This window comes from Artibeus jamaicensis, unplaced genomic scaffold, assembly GCF_021234435.1.
Source record: "Artibeus jamaicensis isolate MK-2021 breed Jamaican fruit bat unplaced genomic scaffold, CSHL_Jam_final scaffold_286, whole genome shotgun sequence".
Lineage (NCBI taxonomy): Eukaryota > Metazoa > Chordata > Mammalia > Chiroptera > Phyllostomidae > Artibeus > Artibeus jamaicensis.
This window is the reverse complement of record NW_026522034.1, coordinates 14,548,846-14,571,290: the sequence shown is the minus strand read 5'-3', so window position 1 is coordinate 14,571,290 and position 22,445 is coordinate 14,548,846. Positions and strand designations below refer to the sequence as shown.

General features: G+C 36.4%; 1 pseudogene; it reads left to right on the top strand.

Moving 5' to 3' along the window:
• Positions 1-3,521: 3,521 nt before the first annotated feature.
• LOC119046205 (tigger transposable element-derived protein 1-like) lies at positions 3,522-9,075 on the top strand (annotated as a pseudogene).
• Positions 9,076-22,445: the final 13,370 nt, after the last annotated feature.

Genomic DNA, 22,445 nt, shown 5'->3' with positions numbered 1-22,445 from the left:
GTTTTTTAAATTTAATTATTGTTCAAGTACAATTTTCTGTCTTTTACTCCCATCCCAGCCCATCCCCCCAGTGCTCCCCACCTCCCTCCCATTTCCGCCCCCCTTAATTGTTGTCATTTGGAAGTTAGCGTCCAACGAAATTGTATTATCTTTTGAGAATATAGTATGTGTAATACATTTTAAAATACTTCATTTATTTATATTTGGAGAGAGGGGAGGTAAAGAGAAAGAGGAGAGAAATGTCAACGTGTGAGAGAAATATCAATGGGTTGCCTCTCGCATGCATATCAGTTGGGGAAAGGCCTACGACCCAGGCAAGTGTTCTGACCAGGAATCTAATCAGCCACCTTTCACTTTGTGGGATGAAGCTCAATCAACTGAGCCATACCAGTCAGGGCCGTATAATAAATTTTCAATGAAATTTATAGAGACATGTAACAAATACATGTATATGTTCCATGTGTGTTCATAATTAAGGAGAATTTAAAGTTATTGGAAGCAGAAATTTTCACGTTGAAAATATCCATCTTAACTATATTGTTTAACACTGTATTGCTAATCATTATCTGTTATATCAATTAATGAGGAGCATATTTAAATCTCCCACTATACTGATAGATTTCTCCAGTTATCTCTGAAGTTCTACTTATGTTTATTTTTATGTTCTTCAGCTTTTATTAGGTACAGCATATCTAAAATGCATGTATCATAAACTTAAATTAAAATTTTTATCCACAAAATATTTTAATCCAAAATTATTTACTGATACTAATAAATATATTAAAATTTTTTGCTTTAAAGTAAGACAGGGGACGCCCCCCAAAACCTGAAATTATTTTCTGGGGGGCTGGTCTCTTGTAGTACAGGCTTCCCCAACTAGGTGCTAGGTGAGTGTTCAGGGAACCCATCTCTATCAGTGAACCAGCTGGCATTGTTGTGAGAAGCTGCATTCTGCTTCAGATAACTTTTTAACGGACTTTTTTCAATGTGTTTTGCCATCCCATGATGGGTGATTTACAAATACATTTGCCCACATGGTGCTGAATGTTCAACAGTTTTTGACCAAACACAGCATGACCTCCATGCCCACCCTCCCTATTCACCCAATCTCACCCTGAGAAACTTTTAAAATTTCCCTGGATGAATAAACTTCTCAAAGGGGAACATTTTGCCAAAGTGGAAGAGGTGAAACAAAAAAACAGCAGAATCACTAAAAGGAATCCAAATCAACGAGTTCAAAAACTGTTTTGAGCAGTGGAAAATATGTCCCAATAGGTGTATTACATCAAATGAAGAGTACTTTGAAGGTGACTGAAGTTTAAACATGTAAGAATAAATACACATTTTTTAAATAAATAAACTCCAGCCCTGGCTGGTGTGGCTCAGTGGATTGAGTGCTGGCCTGCAAACCAAAGGGTCGCCAGCTCCATTCCCAGTCAGGGCACATGCCTGGATTGCAGGCCAGGTCCCCACTAGGGGGCACACAAGAGGCAACCACACACTGATGTTTCTCTCCCTCTCTTTCTCCCTCCCTTGCCCTCTTTTTAAAAATAAATAAATAAAATCTTTTAAAAATAAATAAATATGTGAATTCCAGTTTTGGGGGTTCTCCCCTTGTATACCTTATTTGTTTTAGCAGGTGTGAGGGAAGTAGGGAGACAATGCTACAAAATTTTCCTTCCCAGTGGGACACAGTGTGCCCTTGGGAATACCTTGTGGAGTGAAAGGCTAACTCCAATTTTTTAATGGCTCAATGTGTCACAAGCTCAACCCTAGAAACTACCAAATTCTCTTGATCATAAATTTAAATAAGCTCCCATAAGAATGGATACCAATGATTTTCTTGTTCTTCTTTTGCCTATAGAATTATATTTGGGTTACATTAATATTGTTTTTTACTTAATTCTTTTAAAACTGGGACATTTCTGAAGAAGAAAACTTTGTTCTTGACCTTGGTAAATGGTTTCAGTCCAGTCCTTTGCTGATATGCCAATGATACATTCCTTGAATTTGTGGAAAGTGTATTTTTTTTGTTAAATTCTAGTGCTGTTATAAGTTTTCTTAGCTTTTTTTGGAAGTGTACCATCTATCTCAATTCATGAAATAGAGCAATGTGAGATATTGCCATATTTGCAACATCACTATGTTTTTTCAAAAGAACAGGAATAGAGGACCCCTGGGTATGAACAACTGGGCAGGGATTGACTAGGGGAGCAAAGGGGAGGGGCAGGGAAGAGCAACGGGGAATAATGTGGGGCAACTGTAATTGAGCAACAATCAAAATAAGATGAAAAACAAAGGAAACATACATAAAAATGTATATATTCTTTTAAGACAGATTTATTTACCTTAAAATTTTTTTACGGTTAAGTATAATATATGTTTCCTATGTATGAAGTATAAGTTCACACAATATATTAGGAGACATTTTTTTCTGTGTGGCCATTAAAATAAATCATGCATTTGGGTATTGATTTTTGAGTCTAGATATTTATAGACCAATGATTTTTAAAGTTTTAATTAAATGAAACTACCTTTCAATATCCAAAAGACTGGTTTATACTCTGTACCGCATAATTCTTAGAAGTTCCTGCAATTGTCCTTCAAATAATAATTTAAGTCAATATTCATTTGCTTTTAACAACACATATTACACGAGTATAGCAGAGTAAACTCTTTTATCTGTGTCAATACTAATAAATATTTAAATATTATTTAAACTGTAACATCAGTGTATATAAGTGCCATATGATAATTTAATTTACAAAGTAAAACAAATATGACATTTTCTTGAAGGTATGTCTATTTAATTTCAGTATCAAACGCTGTTCATGGAATCCATGATATTGTGGATAGCTATAGGTAAAAAAATATGTAAATTTTCCATGTCATTTAAATAAAGTCTAATACTTCACAAGAGGCACTGCATGAAAAACTACCTTGTAGTTGTGTCTTCTACTGATAACCCAGAGAAGGAATTGTGGCAGATACATGGCTCTGTGCATTTTTTGAAGGCCTTGATGGACTGTTTATTCCTATCAGTTATCCCTGTCTCCTCTTTTGCCAAAGAGTTAGTTTGCAGGTTAGACTCATATCATCACCAGTAATTATAGTTGCAAAATACAGGCATATTTTATTTTATTATGCTTTACTTGATTGTCCTTTGTAGATCTTTTTTTTTAAGTTTACAAATTCAAGTTTTGTGACAACCCGGCATTGGTGTCATTTTTAAAATATTGTTTGCTTTTTTTATGGATCTATATCACATTTGGGGAGTTCTTCCAGTATTTCAAACATTTTATTATTACTATGATTGTTACCATGATCTATAACCAGTGGCCTGTGATGGTATTATTATACTTGTGTTGAGGTACCGCAAACCATGCCCATATTTGGAGGTGAATTTAATCCATAAATTTTCTGTGTATTTTGATTGTTCTACTGACTGTTCCTTCCAGCTCATTCCAGTCTCCCTGTTCTTGAGACGTAACAATAATAATGCCAATTAATAATCATAAGTAATGGTCTCTAAGTATTCAAGTGCAAGAAAGACACATTTCTTTTACTTTAAATCAAAAGCTAGAAATAATTAAATTCAGTAAGGAAGACATGTTGAAAGCTGAGATAAGCCCAGAGCTGGGCCTCTTGCAACAAACACTTCACTTGGTTCTGAATACAAAGAAAAAGTTCTTGAAGGAAATTAAAAGTGCTGCTCCAGTGAACACGTCAATGATAAGAGAGTAGAACCGCCTTATTGCTGATAGGGAGAAAGTTTTAGTGGTCTGGATAGAAGATCAAATCAGCCACAACATTCCCTTAAACCAAAGCCTAATTTAGAACAACATCCTAACTCTCTTCAATTTCAGGAAGGCTAGGAGAGGTGGGGAAGCTTCATAAGAAGAGTTTGGAGTTACCAGAAGTTGGTTCATAAAGTTTGAGGATATAAACCACTCTATAACTTAAAAACACATCATGAAGCAGCAAGTGCTGATGTAGAAGTTGCAACCGTTACCCAGAGTGTCTGGCGAAGATGCTGAAGGTGGCCGAACTGAACAACAGATCCTCAGTGTAAACAAAATAGTCTTGTACTGGAAGAAAATGCCTTCTAGGACTTTCATAGCTGGAGAAGAAAAGTCAATGCCTGGCTTCGAAACTTCAAATTACCAGCTGACTGCTCTGATAGGGGCTAATGCATCTGGTAACTTTAAGTGGAAGCTAATGCTCATTTACCTTCCCAAAAATGGTGATTATGGGCCTGAAAATTAGGCTAAGTCTACTCTCCCCCATACTTTATAAATGGAACAACAAAGTCTGGATGACAGCACATACGTTTACAACATGATGCAATGAATGCTTTAAGTCCACTGTTGAGACCGACTGCTTAGAAAAAAGGATTCCTTTTAAAATATTACTACTCACTGATAATGTACCTGATCACTCAGGGGCTCTGATGGAGATGTACAATGAGATTTATGTTATTTTCATGCCCGAAAAACAATATCCATTCTGCAGGCCATGGATCAAGGAGTAATTTTGACTTTCAAATCTTATAATTTAAGAAATACATTTTATAAAGCTATTATGCCATAGATTGTGATTCATCTGGTGGATCTGGGAAAAGTCAATTAAACTTCTGGAAAAGATTTATCATCACAGATGCCACTGAGAACACTCATGATTAATAGGATGAGTTCAAAATATAAACAACGAGAGTTTGGATGAAGTTGATTCCAGCCCTCATGAATGACATTGAGGGGTTAAAAACTTCCGTGCAGGAAGTAACTGAAGATATGGCAGAAACAGCAGGGAAACTAGAATTAGAATCAAAGCCTGAAGATGTGACAGAATTGCATCAACCTCATGATAAAACTTTAATGGATGAGGAGTTGCTTGCTCTGTTTGAAGAAAGAATTCATTTGTGGAGATGGAATCTACTTCAGATAGACATGCTGTGAAGACTGTTAACATGACAACAAGGGGTGGTAAGTATTATTCTGCATCAACGGGTGAATAAGCAGTGGCAGGGTTGGAGAGGACTGACTCCAGTTTCGAAAGAAATTCTACTGTGAGTACAATGCTACCGAATAACGTTGCATGTTACCCAAAAATTGTTTGTGAAAAAGGATTCCATCAACATGGAAACATTCATTGTTTTATTCTAAGAATTTGCTGCGGCCACCCCACCCATCAACGACTACCTCCTTGGCCAGTCAGCAGCTGTCAACATGAAGGCATGTTCCTGCCCCAAGGAAAAGTCACTGAAGGCTCAGATGACGGCTCTCCATCTTTAGCAATAAAATATCTCTCATTAAGGTATGTACATTTGTATCCATGTTGCTGTTGTGCACTTAATAGACTACAGTGTAGTGTAAACGTAGCTTTTATTGAGTTGGGGAATCAGAATATTAATGTGACCCCCCCCCCCGCCCTGTACTGGCTTTCTTGTGGTAGTCTGGAACTGAAATGTCTGTATCTCTGAGGTGTGCTTGTATAGATGACGTTGACTTAATCTCAAAAGTGAAACACACAGGTAGAATTTTCAAGATTGTATTGATTTTTTCAAAGAAATACTTACATTTGTGTGGATTTTGTCTTGTTGAATACAACAGGTTTGTTTTTAAGAATAGAAGAATAATTTTCTGCTCTATAGATAAAACTTTAAGCTGGATGTTGGGAAACATATTTGGACTGTTTCTGAAAATAGTGTCCCTTACTGCTCTTTTTTTAATGTAATGATAGCTAGCACATATTTCTTTGTAGGTCTTTGGAACACATTTTTAAAGGCTATTCATTGTTTAGGGAGCACATGTGCATAAAGCTAAATGTATATAGCCTTGTGCTTTGGAAATTGCAAATTTGTCAGCTTCTGATTTTGAAATTGATTTGTTTGAAGCTCAACAAAACAACCTCAGAACAAATCTCTGTTTTACAGCAACCATAGTTTCTCTTAGTGGTTCTATTCCAAGTGTCTGTTTCAGAGGAGACCACCTCTGACCATTTAAGTGAATCAGGTCAAGCACTGCAGTAACAATTGTCACTCCTCACACAAAATGCCTTCAGAGCTTACACAGTGAATGAATACTCTTAACACAGTAGATTGAATTTGAAGTTTGTTGTTGTTAATGTTTTCATTGTGGTTATTTCTCTTTAGCATAAAACACTTTGAAAAGGACAAGTATTGTTATGTGTTAAAGAACAAAATTTTAATTTAAGCTTTTGAATTTTGTTAGGAAAAATCTATCTTACACCGCAATCTAAATATTTATATTGAGCTACATTTCTTAATTACTATTTTGATTTTTTAATATATATTTAAAGAAAACAAAGATTAGTCAAAAGAAACAATGTAATTTTATTAGCTGGGAAAAGTTCATATTTCTTGCTAAAAATATTTATATTAAAAGCATTACTTTCTTATCAAAGACCATAGAAGTAAATTACTCGTTTAAAAAATTTTTTTTAGATTTTACTATTTATTTTTAGAGAGGAGAAGGGAGGGAGGAAAAGAGGGAAAGAAACATCAATGTGTGGTTGCCTCTCGTGTGACACCTACTGGGGACCTGACTTGCAACCCGGACATGTGCCCTGACTGGGAATGGAGCTGGCAACCCTTTGGTTCGAAGGCCAGCACTCAATCCCCTGAGCCACACGACCATGGAAATAGTAAATTATTCTTTATAATGTCTTTTTCCCCCCACAAATAACACAGAATATAAGAATTTTGTCAGGAAAAATAATCAAGCATACAAAAGTAGAAATAAGAGTCGTCTGTCCATAATTCAACAAAAGAAGAAATTACCCACTGGTTTTGTAATTTTGTTATTTTATAAAATCATGAAATAGGAGCTTTAGGTAGACCATAAGCATATATCCATTTTAGCATATGTAGGCACAAATCATTATTTATAATCACTCCTTAGTATTTCACTCTGTGGTTGTCCCAATTTTTTTAAAAGTAATTCCTTCTTGTTAATTATTAATGTTGATTGTGTTGCTTCTTGTTTTTCACAACACAAGGACGTGCATGCATATTTGATGACAGTATCAAAATGGCAATAATGAAATTAAAAAATAAAACATCAGATAAATATGTCCAATTTAGTCAGTGATAACCATATTCTAACCATTGTTCATTATGTTATTTAATGTTTGAATCAACAGTTATCAAGTACTGATTTTAGAAGATATATCACATTCCAAATTCTTTGAGACTTTTGTTTATCTGAATTATATTAATATCTACCATGTTATAACAAATATTGTATTCATTTAATTTAAAGCATCATAGATTAATTATACATTAACACAAAAACACATATAGTTTAAAAATACAGGGTGTTGCAAAAGGAGGATTATAGTTCACAAAGAAAATAATTCACTAGTTAATAATACAAGAATAAACTTTCACATACTCACAACTGTAAACCCCCTTTTGCCTCACTCTGTATATTTTCAATACAAAAACATTCAAGAAGTGCCATTGTTATACATTTCTGAATTTTTAAACAATATCTCTTTTGGAAGACAGCTTGATGCAGACTCTGGTCAGTGGGTCTGTGTGTTGTGGCTGTGATGAATAAATTCACATGGACTGCAGAAGTCCTGGGGAGAAAAGGGACGGCATGGCCACTCTCTGAGTGAGAGAGGGCCCCGACCCCTGCCTGGACAGGTTTCCATTGCTTTTCTGGGTACATTACATAGAGATGGTCCTCATTTACTATGCACAGATTCACCTACAGTGAATCTGTGTAGGTGAACCTTTTACAGATAACAAAGGAGAGAATGTTACTAATTACTTCAAAGAGAAGGATGTTGCCAATGCAAGGGGAAAACTGGTTGAACTGGTTATACTCCATCCTTGGGAAGTTTAGCACAGACTTTAGGAAGTTACTTTAAAGATATGCAGTAAACATTTTCTGCCTCAATTCAGGGTGAGGGAGTTTTAGCAAAAAGCAAGCCTCACGGCAGCCTAGGTACAATGCAGGCCTGATTCCCCTTGGAAAAACCAATCCCTGGGCTTAGGTCCTATGTGCTGATTGTTTCCCCCAGTTTTCTGAATCAGGGGCTGGGCTACATTCACCACTGCCACTCGGACTGGTTCCCTGGTCAGATGGATTATCATATTTGTGTTTGCTTCTCATTTGTCATAATATGTTGTTTTGTTTGAAATATATGAAGAAATTCTGTCCTCACAGAGATAGTTGGGAAAAGGTTCAATAGCCTTTTCAGATAATTGTGGAAATTGTAGTTTAATAGTACATCAAAGTTTAATAATACACCATGTGATTGTATTTTTAAGGGGTTAATTAAACGTGGAATCAGAAATCATATGTATAAGCATTTTGTTTTTCATATATTCATGAAGGAATGAAAGTAAAAAAAAAGTAAATTTTGCCTAAGTATTATTAAGCATTAAAATAGTTTTGACATTACAGAGAATATAAAAGGATCTTGGGGAACTCCAGGTATCCCCAGGCACCATGTTGAAAATCACTGTTTTTAAACATTAAAATTGCAACTCTAATGGCACCTCAATGATGGGTGTCTATGTGTGTGTATTATGAATTAAAAATACAATAGAATGTTTTTATGGCATCACTTAGACATTTTCCAAAATCATAATATTTAAAATAATAAATAAATGTTTTAGTCATTTAAAAATATATTTTACTGATTATGCTATTAACAGTTGTCCCATTATTTTCTCCCCTTTATTCCCCTCCACCCTGCACTGCTCCCACCAGCATTCCCTCCTCTTATTTCATGTCCATGGGTCGTACGTATAAGTTCTTTGGCTTCTCCACTTCCTGTACTATTCTTAACCTCCCCCTGTCTATTTTGTACCTACCATTTATGCTTCTTATTCCCTGTACCTTCCCTCCCACCATTCTCCCCCTCCTCTCCCCTCCCCACTGATAACTTTCATGTGATCTACATTTGTGTGATTTTGTTTCTGCTCTAGTTGTTTGCTTAGTTTGTTTCCATTTTTTTCTTTTAGGTGCAGTTTTTGATAGTTGTGAGTTTGTTGTCATTTTAATATTCACAGTTTTTATTATGTTTTTTTTTCTTAGATAAGTCCCCTTAGCATTTTATGTAACAAGGACTTGGTGATGATGAACTCCTTTAAGTTGACCTTATCTGGGAAGCACTTTATCTGCTCTTCCATTCTAAATGATAGCTTTGCTGGAGAGAGTAATCATAGATGTAAGTCCTGGCCTTTCAAGACTTTGAATACCTCTTTCCAGCCCCTTCTTGCCTGCAAGGTTTCTTTTGAGAAATCATCTGATAGCCTTAGGGATACTCCTTTGTAGGTGACTGTTCCCTTATCTCTTGCTGCTTTTAAGATTCTCTCCTTATCTTCAATACTGGGTAATGTAACTACAATGGGCCTTGGTGTGTGCTTCCTTGGGTCCAAATTCTTTGGGACTCTCTGAGCTTCCTGGACTACCTGGAAGTCTAATTCCTTTATCAGACTGAAGAAGTTCTTTTTCATTATTTTTTCAAATGTTTCCAATTTCTTGCTCTTTCTCTTCTTCTTCTGGCACCCTTATGATTCGAGTGTTGGAATGTTTACAGTTGCCTCGGAGGTTCCTAAGCTTCTCCCTATTTTTTTGAATTCTTATTTCTTCCTTCTGTTCCTGTTGGATATTTATATCTTCCTTTAGTTCCAAATCATTGACTGGATTCCTGGTTTTCTTCCCTTTACTGTTGGTTCCCTATACATTCTCCTTTATTTCACTTTTCATAGCCTTCACTTTTTCCTCTATTTTGCAACCACACTCAATCATTTCTCTAAGCATCCTGATTACCAGTGTTTTGAACTGCATCTAATAGGTTGGCTATCTCTTCATAGCTTAGTTCTGTCTTTTCTGGAGCTTTGATCTGTTCTTTCATTTGGGCTATATATATATATATATATGTACACACACACATATATATACATATATATGTGTATATATGTATACACACACACACACACATATATATATATATATATATATAATTTTTTTTGTCTCAGCTCACTTGTTACGTAGTAAGGAGCAGAGCCTTAGGTGTTCACCAAGGTGGGGCAGCCCATGTTGCTGAATTGTGGCGCTGTGTGTGGGGGAGGTGTCCAAGAGGAAACAATGCTGCTTGCTCAGCTCTTGGCAGTTTTTCAGTCATTTCCCCCACTACCCACAGGCAAATAAGACCCTTCTGTTGCTGATTGCTGAGTGGGTGTGTTTGTGTACATTCTAGGACCCTGTGGGTCTGTTTAATGAATTCTTCTGTGACACTGCAAGTTTCTCCCACACCTTAACTCCCACAGGATTTTTCAGTCAGAGGTTTTGAGGCTTTATTTCCCCCTGCTGGAATCCTGGGTGATACAGTCTGTTTAGCTCCCCAGTTGTTCCTCCTGGTTTATCCCCACACAAAAGTCAGACCACCTGTTCTTCAAGCTGCCATCTTGCTCTGAGTCCTTTCCACTCTGGCTCCCCATCTCCACCGCTCCTACCAGTCTGGATGAATATTTCCTCTTTAACTCCTTGGTTGTCAGACTTCTATACAGTTTGATTTTATGGCAGTGCTGGTTATTTTTTGTTTTTAAGTTTGTTGCTGTTCTTTTAGTTGTGTGAGGAGGCAAAATGTATTTAACTATGCCTCCATTTTGGCCAGCTAAATGTTTAATAACAAAATAACACATATGGTTGGCATATTTTATTAATTATTTTGATGCTTGGGAAAACCAATTGGAAATAGTTCTGTATCTCAAATTATTCCCAAGGAGGACATACAGAAGATCCAGAGACACATGAAGAGATGCTCAATATCATTAGCTGTCAGAGAGATGCAAATTAAAACCACAATGAGATACCACTTTACACCAGTCAGGATGGCTATCATAAACAAAGCAACCAACAACAAATGTTGGAGAGGTTGTGGGGAAAAGGGGACCTTAGTTCACTGTTGGTGGGATTGCAGACTGGCATAACCATTATGGAAAACAGTATGGAATTTTCTCAGAAAAATAAAAATCGACCTGCCTTTTGACCCAGCAATTCCACTGCTAGGATTATATCCTAAGAATCCTAAAACATCAATTTCAAAGAACCTATGCACCACAATGTTCATAGCAGCACAATTTATAATAGCCAAGAGCTGGAAGCAACCTAGGTGCCCATCAGTAAATGAATGGATCAAAAAATTGTGGTATATATACACAATGGAATTCTATGCAGCAGAGAGAAAGAAGGAACTACTACCCTTTGCAACAACATGGGTGGAACTGGAAAGCATTATGCTGAGTGAAATAAGCCAATGGGTTGAAAGACAAATACCATATGATCTCACTTTTAACAGGAAGCTAAACAACAAAACAGACAAGCAAGCAAAATAAGGGCAAATACACTGAAATAGAGAACAGGGGGACAACGACCAGAGGGGAGAGGGAAGGAAATTTAAGGGGAAACATGGGAGGGATTTAGAGGAACAAGTATAAGGGACACAGGGACAATAACTAAGGGGGGTGGAAATGGGAGAGAGGTGGGGAACACGGGGTGGGATGGGCTGGGATGGGAGAAATAAACAGAAAACTGTACTTGAAAAATAACTAAATAAAATTTTTTTAAAGTATAGTCTACTAAATATTTGGGATATACATTTGAATATTACGTACCTGTGTCATTGCTTGAGACACTTTGTTTTAAATTCTTAATTGGTTTTACTAATTTAATATGCTAATTTATTTTATTTTGCACTTAATTTTACAACTTATAATGTTCAATATTTTAAAAGTTATTTATAAAATAATATGTCACAGGCTAAATGGAATTACCTTTTTAAAGAGCATGGTGATATTTTTAAGAGCCTATTGATATAATGTCAATAAAGAGAAATAATATCAATGCTTTTAGGAAAATAAAAATATACTAAAAACACATTATTGCCACTTTCAGATAATTTATTTTGCTTTATATAAATATGAATATATGCATATTATATATATACACATCATATATATGTTCAGGTGCGCAGGTAAGTATTATACAGTGCAGATACAGATGTAGTTACATACTCACCATTTGATCTGGACTCTTTCTCAGAATCCTAAATCTTTATTACAACTGAGTTTTGATGTGGTTCACAGAATGAATATGTTTCAGTTATTTCAGCTTGATTTACATGTAAATCAAGGCTTTAATTGTATCTATGATAATTTTTGTGTTTTTAAGAGCTAAGATTAACTCAGTAAAAATTAGGATTAAAATAATAATGAAACATCTTGTATTTTTAAAAATTCCATGTATTAGTTTTTTAGAACTAATAAGCCAAAGCTTCACTATTAGTATTTATCAAATTTAATTAAAAAATTTTGAGGACTTCCGCCAAGATGGAGGTTTAGGTGGATGTGCCGTGCCTCCTCACACAACCAAGTTTAGGGACAACTAAATATTAGCATCAGAAAACACAACCAGAACACGGAAAACTGAACTTTTCGGAAGTCCGCTAACAACAAATTCTTCAGCCCGACCGGTAAGGGGCGAAACCGGCGTCGGGTGAGGAGTTACAAAGGAGGGCTCGATCGACCCGGGAGCGGAATCCAGACGCGCGAATCCAGTCGCACGGGTTCCACACCCAGATTGGACCTAGTGAGCGACCGAGCGGCCCACCGGGTGAGCGACTACGGAGGAGTCAGTGGGGAGGCGGTGGCAGCGAGTTGACTGTGGTTGCCTGGTTGCATGCGGGTGAGGGAGTGAGCAGGCGGGGCGGCAGCGGCAGCGGCCCGCTCTGACCACGCCCCCACATACAGCATCACAACCCAGCGACCTGGGAATCCAAGGTGCCGCTCCTCCCACTTAAAGGGCCAGAACAGACCAAAAATGTCGCAGGGAGACCTCAAAGCCCCAGAGATAAATCTAAGTGACGAAGAAATAGCAAATCTCTCAGACGCACAGTTTAAAACACTGGTCATCAGCTTCCTCACAGATCTGGTGGACTATAGCCACAAATTAGAGAAACATATGAAGGCTAAATTAAGGGAAATGAATGGAATTCCACAGGAAACCCATAGAGATGAAAAAAAAAACTGGGACTCAAATCAATGGAGTGGACCAGAAGGAAGAAGAAAAAAATCATCAAACAGAAAGGAATGAAGAAATAAGAATTCAGAAAAATGAGGAGAAGCTTAGGAACCTCCAGGACATCTATAAACGCTCCAATATCTGAATTATAGGGGGTACCAGAAGGGGGGAAAGACACAACCACCAGTGGAAAAACTATTTGAACAAATAATAAAAGAAAATTTCCCCAATCTGGCAAAGGAAATAGACTTCCAAGAAATCCAAGAAGCCCAGAGAGTACCAAAAAAGTTGGACTCAAGAAGAAACACACCAAGGCATATCATAATTACATTAGCCAAAATTAAAATGAAGGAAAGAATCCTGGAAGCAGCAAGAGGTAAGGGGACAATCACCTACAAAGGAGTCCCCATCAGGCTGTCAGCAGATTTCTCAAAAGAGACCTTACAGGCAAGAAGGGGCTGGAAAGAAATATTCCAAGTCATGAAATCTAAAGACCTACAACCAAGATTGCTCTACCCAGCAAAACTTTCATTTAGAACGGAAGGACAGATAAGGTGCTTCTCAGATAAGACCAAATTCAAGGAGTTCATCATCACCAAGCCCTTATTATATGAAATGTTAAAGGGACTTATCGAAGAAAAAGAAGTTAAAGAAACATGAACAGTGAAAGGACAACAAACTCACAGTTATTAACAACCACACCTAAAACGAAAGCAAACTAAAAGGACAGCTAGATCAGGAGTGGAAACATAGAAATGAAGATCTCAAGGAGGGTTAGCAACAGGGGAGTGGGAGGAGGAGACGGGGCGAGAAGGTACAGAAAACAAGTAGCATAGACAGTAGATAGAAAATAGATGGGGGGGTGGGCAAGAATAGTATGGGAAATATAGAACCTAAAGGACTTGAGACACATGGACATAAACTAAAGGGGGGTAATGGTGGGGTTGGGGGGGGCAGGGTGGAGGGGAATGAAGGGGGAATAGAACAACTGTAACAGCATAATCAATTCAAAAAAAATAAATAAATTTATAAAAAATAAAATAAAATAAAATATCTAATCTAAAAAAAAAAAATTTTTTTTTCAGCCCTTGCTGGGTATCAGTTGGTTGGAGCATTGTCCCAATGTACAAAGGTGGTAGGTTCAACCCCAGGTCAGGGCACATACAAGAAGCAAACAATAAATGGATTAACAAGTAAAGAGCAAATAGATCTCTGTCTCTCTCTCTCTCCATTTTTTATCTTGCCTTTCCTTTCTCTCTAAAATCAATAATAAAAATGAATTCTTAAAATCCTTTCCTTGCCTCTCAGTGTAGTCATTGATTAATACATTTTTATTCATACTTTCTTTCATGTGCAATTATAAACGTCCAATGTGAAAATAGGAACTTGACCTAATTTCACCTTTTGTGAAGCTTTGTATCTGTGGTACTGGCCATAGATTACCCATTGCAGCAGGCTTGCTAATTTTCTAATGTTCCTAATTTTGTATCCGGACTTGACCTGATATCTTACCCTAAATATAGACATGGTTTCTATTTCAGCTTTGCAAAAAACTGGAAGCTTGAAATATCTGTAACTTTTTAATACACACTTAGTTCTTTCTCATGTGCTAATATAATCATATAATATACACTGTATATTTATAACATGATTCAAGCAATAGGGAATGATGACTGAATTTATAAGGCTGAATAGTTTCAAAATTTTTTTCTAAATATAAGGTATTGTAAAGCCTGGCTTATTCTCAATGTTACTATATCTTCTTGACCTGAATAGAAGTGGTTTCACAACTCTTCATGTGAGAGCCCCAGGTAATTCCAAATCAATATAACCTTTGATCTCAAAATTGAGCTCACTGCTAGATTGCCTGATTGTGCCAAAGGTGGAAGTGGTTCAATAAAATACACCATGCACAAAGTGACAACTGGATTGAGACACAGCTAACCAGCCTCCAAGCAGTCTTGGTCTTCCATCTTTATCTCTTGGTTGAGTTTCTCTCTGATCTCTACAATAAAAGGCACCAAGAACAAATACCTGTGCACTGAACTTGGTGCTTTGTTTCTATGCCTCTTGGCATCTCTAAGGTTTGAGAGGGTCAGAGTTCAACCCGTAAGAAATCAATGATTGAAAATTCCACCAAGATAGCGATATTTATTTATTTATTTATAATTTTTTTGAGAGGGGAAGGGAGGAAGAAAGAGAGAGGAAAACATCAATGTGTGGTTGCCTCTTATGTGGCCTCCACTGGGGACCTGGCCTGCAGTGCCCTGACTGGGCATGTGCACTGACTGGGAATCAAACCTGTGACTCTTTGGTTTGTAGTCCATGCTCAATCAGCTGAGCTATGTCAGCCAGGGTAGAGAGAGGTATTTAAATTCATATACTACATATAAAGTACTTGAATGATCTACTAAGTTAATTATGTAATAAGAAGTAAATAAGAAGGTAAATAATTACTATGAGGCAAAATTAGTTACAGGATAAAAGAAAATAGTGAGATTTTTAAGTACTGTATCACACATGTAGTTATCTAAATAGATAGAATAAAATATTTTTGGTATTTATTGAGTGTTAAATCAATGGAAATAAATTTATTATATACATAAATATTCATTAAATTTTGTTTTAAATCTAGAGATGATAGTAGACTCTCCTTTACATGTTTGTAAAGAATCTATAATTTATATGTTGAATTGGTCTTCATCTTACCAATTTTGCATAACAAACCACCTACAAAATTTTGTGATTTAAAGGGAAACAATTATTATTTCTCAGGATTTTGTGGATTGGAATTTGGGCTCAGCTAAACTGAGCCATTTTTCTGCCATTCTAGCTAAAACTGAGTAGTTGAAGATGGCCTCATTCACTTCCTGGTCACTGGTGGTGGCTTGTAAGTTGCTTTTCTTTCTTGCCCTCTTGTTATTGCCATAGATAGAACAATCATGGATTAGCGTGTTAGTCTCAAGAGGAGGATGAGAGATAAGCATGTTTGCATATGTTCAAAATTCTGAGGAATGAGTAAGAAAAACCTACTAGAACTCAGAAGAATTTATCAATGTTGAAAAATACATCATTAATATTCAAAATTATTTTATATTTCTACATATTAACAATGTCTTATCTTACAAAGTTCCCTACCATACATCCCAGTCCTCTATTCCTACTTTTTCCCCAAAACATATGGAATCATACATTCACACAAACATTTCTGCCAAAATGAATAATTTATAATTTGGCATTATTCAAATGTCCATTAACAGGAGAATGCATAAACCAAAATTTTCTCCCATCTTTTGTGGTATTTATAAAAATAAAAATGCTCAGTCGTACATTACGAAGCTGTGTCCCTGTCATCCCATGTATTAATGGCTGAACACTAGGCAGTGTGCCATCTTCATTTATTCAGCAAAGTCAAGTTTCACCTAATGATCTTGATATTGTCACATTAAAACAATTGTTTTATTTGTTTGCATCATCACTTTCCCTCTTTACGATTTTGCACAACTCACCTCAGTCTCACTAAATTCAGCCCATACTTACTGTGTTTCCAAGGGTTAAGGCCTCTGAGTGTACAAAAGGTTGAAATCTCCACCCAAATGACTTTCTATCCTGAACTTTCATAATGCCTCTGCATGTCAGCATATGTTATTTTGACTTTACCTAAAGTCATTTCATGGTTTGCCTTTTTTATGTGTCAGAAATGATATAGTGATTTTTTTACATTGTGATATAGTACAGAAAATTTTAATTCGATGGCAGGATAAATAGGTTTCAGTTCTTCAACTTACGTATTGTATCACCTTAATGATATATTTTTTCATTTCAGTATATGGTTAACATTCATCAGCCTTCTTCTATGGCTCCTTGTTGAGTCATAAAGAACCCCCGCCCTCAACCCTTGTTAGAGAGGTTCTATGGCAGGGTCTCCTGTCCTGCTATTCATTTCCCTTTTAAGCCTAACCTTCTAACAGGATAGCTGATTCAATGGAGGGAAATGAATGCTTATTATAATGAAGCAATTATTTCAAAGGAATTTTTCACTTGTTTCATAAAATCAAGATTGAACATAATTCTACACACTGGGGAAGATAATATTCTTGCCAAGAATAGCAAAAAAAATTAAAACAAGTATTTTGTTGGTGATTACTCAGTTTCAAGTGCTGAGCTTTTTCTTTCCAAATGCTATTCCCTTGTGTAAATAAGGGAATCCCAATAGTTAGCTGGTTTAGACCTAGAAAATATCAATAATTCTTGATCATTCCTGTGGTAAAGAATGTTAAAACTTTTGAGAACAACTTGGTTGTTGGTACAGGTGTTGAAAGTCCTAATTAGAGTTCTTAATGATTTGTCTAATAAGTGCATAATCTATACAAGACCTTATCCTGTGAAGATAGCAATTTCTCTTTTGTAAATGTTTGAATTAGTAAAAAAATACTCAGCACTTGGGGAACTATTGGCATGTAGCAATAAGTAAAAAGCAATGATTCATCTAAGCTGTACAGGCTGCTTATTATAACAGAATTCCTCTATGCTTTCATGAGGAAAATAACAGGCTCTTCATGATTCCAATCAGGCACAGGTGTTCATTACCTTCTCTGAGTTCATAGTTACAAAGATACTTATCTTTAATAATAGAAAAAATGAAAAGGATTCAAAGAATTACATATACCTACAGATTGGTTAAAATGAAAGAATATTTTTGTCACATTTTATAATGTGGCTTGTTAAATTGTGCCTTGTAGTTCCTCAGGATGAGCCTTGCTAAGTTAGAGCAGATAAAAAAATCATACTGTATCCTTAGACTCTTGTTTGAAAACCATTATTCTTATGAACAACATAATTTTAAAGACTTTAATTTTATTCTTTGAATATAAAAGTAAGAAGCAAACTACAAAACTACCTTTATATCATTGAAGAAAACCAAATTTCTATTACATTCTGAATTTTCCAGTGACTTCAAGTAATTATCTGGAGATATATATTTTAAAAAATTATGTTTTAATATATATTTTTATTTTATTGATTATGCCATTACATTTGTTCTATTTCCCCCCTCTGTTCCCTTCCACCCTGCACCCGTCCCCTACCATTCCCCTCTTTAGTTCATGAACACATGTCTCAAGTTCTTTAGATTCTGTATTTCCCCTACTATTCTTACCCTCCTCCCTATTTTCTATCTACTGTCTCTGCTACTTATTATTTGTACCTTCTCCCCTCTTCTCCTTCTCCCACTCCCCTGTTGCTAACCCTCCATGTGATCTTCATTTCTATGGTTCTGCTCCTGATCTAGCTGTCCTCTTAGTTTGCTTTTGTTTTAGGTGCACTTGTTAATAACTGTGAGTTTGCTGTCCTTTCACTCTTCATCTTTTTTATTTTCTTTTTCTTAGGTAAGTCCCTTTAACATTTCATATAAAAAGGGCTTGGTGATGATGAACTCCTTGAATTTGGTCTTATCTGAGAAGCACTTTATCTGTCCTTCCATTCTAAATGAAAGATTTGCTGGATAGATCAATCTTGGATGTAGGTCTTTGGATTTCATGACTTGGAATATTTCTTTCCAGCCCCTTCTTGCCTGTAAGGTCTATTTTGAGAAGTCCACTGACAGTCTGATGGGAACTCCTTTGTAGGTGACTGTCCCCTTATCTCTTGCTGCTTCTAAGATTCTCTCCTTCATTTTAATCTTGGCTAATATAATGATGATGTGCCTTGGTGTGTTCCTTCTTGGGTCCAACTTCTTTGGGACTCTGTAGCTTCCTGGATTTCCTGGAAGTCTATTGCCTCTGCCAGAATGGGGAAGTTCTCTTTTATTATTTGTTCAAATAAGGTTTCCACTCGTGACTGTTCCTCTTCCCCTTCTGGTACCCCTATAATGTGGATGTTGGAGCATTTAAAGATGTCCTGGAGGTTCCTAAGCCTCTCCTCATTTTTTTGAATTCTTGTTTCTTCATCCTTTTCTGTTTGGTCATTTTTTTCCTTCCTTCTGGTCTACTCCCTTGATTTGAGTCCCAGTTTTCTTTCCATTAATTTTGGTTTCCTGTGCATTACCATTCATTTCAATTAGTTTAGCCTTCATATGTTCCTCTAATTTGTGACTAAAATCAACCAGTTCTGTGAGCATCCTCATCACCAGTGTTTTGATCTGTGCATCTGAAAGTTTAGCTATTTCTTCATTGCTTAGATTTATTGGCTCTGGGGCTCTGAGTTGTTCTTGAGCCATGTTTTTATCTGTTTGTGCCTGTTACGTATGAGGAGCGGAGCCTTAGTTGTTTACCAGGGTGGGACCACCCAGGTCGCTGGTTTGTGATGCTATATGTGGGGGTGGGGTCAGAGTGGGAGCAATGGCAGTTCTCTCTGCTGGCCCAGTCCACCTCACCGCTCACCCCCGCCTATTTATCTGAGCTAAAATATGTGAGCCAGCTGCCCTGCGCTATGCGGTCTCAATGCTCGCCTCTTCACTGGTTTATCTGTGCGCAAATGCGCAACCTACCATAGACAGCCAGCCGCGCCTCTTCCCTGTGTCTGCCCGTAGCTATCCTGTACCTGGGATCCATGCCCTCCACTGCCTGCGCACCACCCTGGTCCAGGTCGGGGATCTTTTTTGCCCTTACCCGCTCTGCTGCTGGCTTCGCCCCTCTCACAGGTTTAGCTGAGCGGTTCGTTATTTTCGGACTTCGTATTGTTTGATTTTCTGTGTGGTTTGATTGCATTTGTTGTTGTTAAAATTTTATTGTTTTTAGATTTGGTTGTGCGAGGACGCAAAGTGTTTCCACCTATGCCTCCATCTTGGCGGAAGTCCAGAAATTCTTAAATAACAGTTATAATTAGCCTAGCAAAAGGGGAATGATTGTGTCTAGTTTTTGTAAATCGAGACAGTTCTGTTGTAATTACTAAGGGGAACCCCTCAAAATGAAATTATCTTCTGGAGGGTGGCCACTTGTACAGGCTTCTGCTTCTAGGTGCAAGGTGAGTGTTCTAGGAACCCATCTATATCACTGTACCAGCTGGCATTGTTGTGAGAGGCTGCATTCTGCTTCAGTGAAGTTTTTTGAAGAGTCTTTCAAAGTATTGCCCATTTCATGATGAGTGATTTATGCACTCACCTACCCACACCATGCTGAGCATTCAGCAGTTTTTGACCAGATAGGGTATGACCCCCATGCCCCATTCTCCCTCTCCACCCAATCTCACCCCAAGTGAATTTTTGTTGTTGTTGTTTCCCCTGATGAAAAAGTCCTAAAAAAGGAAATGTTTTGCCAATGAGGGATGAGGTAACAAAAAACATCAGAAACACTAAAATGCATCAGAATTGAATTCAAAAACTATTTAAAGCAGTGAAAAAATCTTGATAGGTGTATTGTATAAAATGAGGAGTACTTTGAAGATGACTGAAGTTTAAACATGGAAGAATAAATACAGTTTTTTAATAAATAAATTTCTTTTTTAGGGGGCACCCCCTCATATATAGCTTTAGATACTATAAAATGTAAGCTGACTTGACCATTAGAGCTCGAACTCTGTCTTCATAGATGAATTTGACAATATTCTCTACCTCTCTTTTTCCTCTGTTGAAGACTTCAATGTCCTTCCATTGATGGGGTTTGGCAGTAAAGATGTTATCAGTTGCTTGTATATAAACTTTCACCATTAACTTGCCAGGGAAAAGAAATTACACACATTAGAAAAAATTGCAGCACCCTGGCTTGTGTTCTCCCATAAATTAATATTAGCTGTAAAATTAATACTAATATTAATATTAATATTGACAGTATCAGAGACAGTCATATATTTTTTTTTTCTTGAAGAAAAAATACTTCTGATTTTTTGAAAGAATAATGATTGCTCTAAGGGGAAACAGTAGCTGCTGGTGCAAAACCCTGACTAGGGGCACACCGAAAACTGCTTACCATTCAGTCTATTGCAAGACATGAGTTGGTGCATTCTCAATTAGCCAATCTGAACTTTGGGAAGAATGTACTTAAAGAAGCTCCACTCAACATTTATGTTGGTAACTAGGCCTTGGTGTTGGTCTGGGTGATAATCTTCAGGTTCAGTCTCTCAGTGGTTCCTTAGAGGAAATTATACCAGGCTATATCTTTTTAACTTATGTTAAAAAAATAAAATATATTCTAAAATGTGGTAGATAATATCTATGTGAATGAATGAATGCAAAGTAATTATAATATTTACAGCGTGTAAAAGACTTTATCAGAATTTTTTGTTTCAGCATACAGGTCATACATACAGAGTGAGGCAAAAGTAGGTTTATAGTTGTTCATCTGGAAAATAATACAATAATTAATAAATTACAAGAGTAAACTCTGTGTTTTGTGTACTAACAAATGTAATCCTACTTTGCCACACCCTGAATGTATGGCACACCATAAAGAAAGGTCCCTAGTGCCTCATTAACCCTGAGGAGGTCACAGTCAAAACAATTACACCATAGGTTGCATGTGTCTGAGAGATACATTTATTACTAGTGTATGCTAAAATGCAAAAAAAAATTGAACATTGAAAATTTGCATTTATTATATTTAATAAATATCTGTTAATAAATACTCTGTGTAATAATATATTTTAAACTTTTTTACTGATTTTCAGTTACAATCTAGAAATTATTAAACAAAGAAATATAAAAACATTTAGAATAAAACATTTTCTTTTAAAGTAATGAAAAAAACACATATTGCTAAAGTATACAACCCAAAGAAGTCTTTAACATTAATTAATCAGGGTGCACATTAATCAGAATGGCTTTGCAAAATGTTTGTAACAGTCATTGCAAATAATATTTCTATTTTCAAGGCACATATACTTTTCACAACACTTGCAAAAATATTTTGATAAGCTACTTATTTTGGGTGCATAGCACCTAACACATCTTTTTCTTTTTCTGCTCATAAAAGATGTATCTATGTCATCATTAGAATTTCCTTCAATTTATGTTTGAAATTAGTGAACTTTCAGGTGTAAAGGCTGTGCACACCTGTACAGATTTTCTGAATGCCTTTTTATTTGTTCTGACACTAAATGCATTACAAGATTTCTAATAAATATTCTGTGCCTTTTATCACATTGCTGCTCAGCATGTGAATAATCTGAGCATTTATTACTACAATAGTCAGAACTGTGTGGAATGTAACCACAGGCCATCTTCTGATGTTCCTGGGCACATTACATGCACCAGTCATTGGGTCCACAGTGTCCACCCCTGACTTCATTTGGTAGTAATAGTCTGTTATGTCAAGCTTTTGCAAATCTAAATTGACGGCATCATCGAAATGCATACTTGAAACTAAAACCACATTTTTCCTTTTTTGGGTATATGAGATACAAGTGTGCTATCTGCACCAAAAGCAAGGAAGTTGGATTTTTCAGGCCTGT